The following is an 809-nucleotide window of genomic DNA, read 5'->3' as shown; positions in this document are numbered from 1 at the left end:
CGCCCAGCAACACCCCGAATGGACACACAAGAACAACTATGTAAGTACACTGTGCTCACACACAGCTCACAGAGTTTGTATCAGCTGATATCTGAAGGAAAGTCTGATGTGTTTGTTTTTGTGTAGGGCAAAAAGAAGAAGAAGAAGGTGGGATGCCAGAGAAATGCTTCCACAGCTGAAGGTAAGACTGAATATTTATTTCTTTATGCTGTATAGTACTGAACAATGTGAACAATAACACTGAGGCACAAGGGTTCTTTGTATCTGAAGACTGAAAGATGTATTTTATACAAAAGCGAGAGAGCAGAGTTAAATGTCGTTTGATTCAATATTAGTATAAAAATGTTGTTTAATGCACATTTAAGAAGCAGTGTCTCATTTTTTAAAGTTTAAAAACTGATCAGTGTTTTTGTTTGTGTTGCAGCATCTGAATTCAGGCCAGAGGACAAGAGGCTGATCATGGCTCCACACACACTGGCAGGTGCGATGAACATTCCACACCTGCAGACAGGTGTGATTGGAGCCAGGCCGCAGCACCGTCGTCCTGCAGCTGCCACCATCCTGGATTCCAGTGGCTGCCCCTCTACATCTGTTGTACCATCCACAGATGTATAAGGTTCCCTCTTCTTCCTGGCAAAATGTCTTCCCTGCTACACCCAATAATGCCCAATATTGGAGCAGCTCGAAGCATCTGTTTTTGTTTAACACTGTGTTCATTAAAAATTTTTTTTAAATCAACTGTTAGTTAACTGTGAATCTGCTGATTTGCAAAGTTTAAAAATGGTGTTAAAGGTCCAGTGTATAACATC

The 809-nt window shown here is 41.0% G+C and overlaps 1 long non-coding RNA gene across 1 annotated transcript; it reads left to right on the top strand.

Annotated features, from left to right (window-relative positions):
- LOC113744946 (uncharacterized) lies at positions 1–735 on the top strand. Its single transcript, XR_003461915.1, has 3 exons — positions 1–40; positions 127–181; positions 425–735. It is a non-coding gene; the product is annotated as an uncharacterized LOC113744946 (long non-coding RNA).
- The last annotated feature ends 74 nt before the right edge of the window (positions 736–809 follow it).

This window comes from Larimichthys crocea, unplaced genomic scaffold (genome assembly GCF_000972845.2).
Source record: "Larimichthys crocea isolate SSNF unplaced genomic scaffold, L_crocea_2.0 scaffold32314, whole genome shotgun sequence".
Lineage (NCBI taxonomy): Eukaryota > Metazoa > Chordata > Actinopteri > Sciaenidae > Larimichthys > Larimichthys crocea.
The sequence above is the reverse complement of the archived record's forward strand: the minus strand, read 5'-3'. Positions and strand labels throughout refer to the sequence as shown.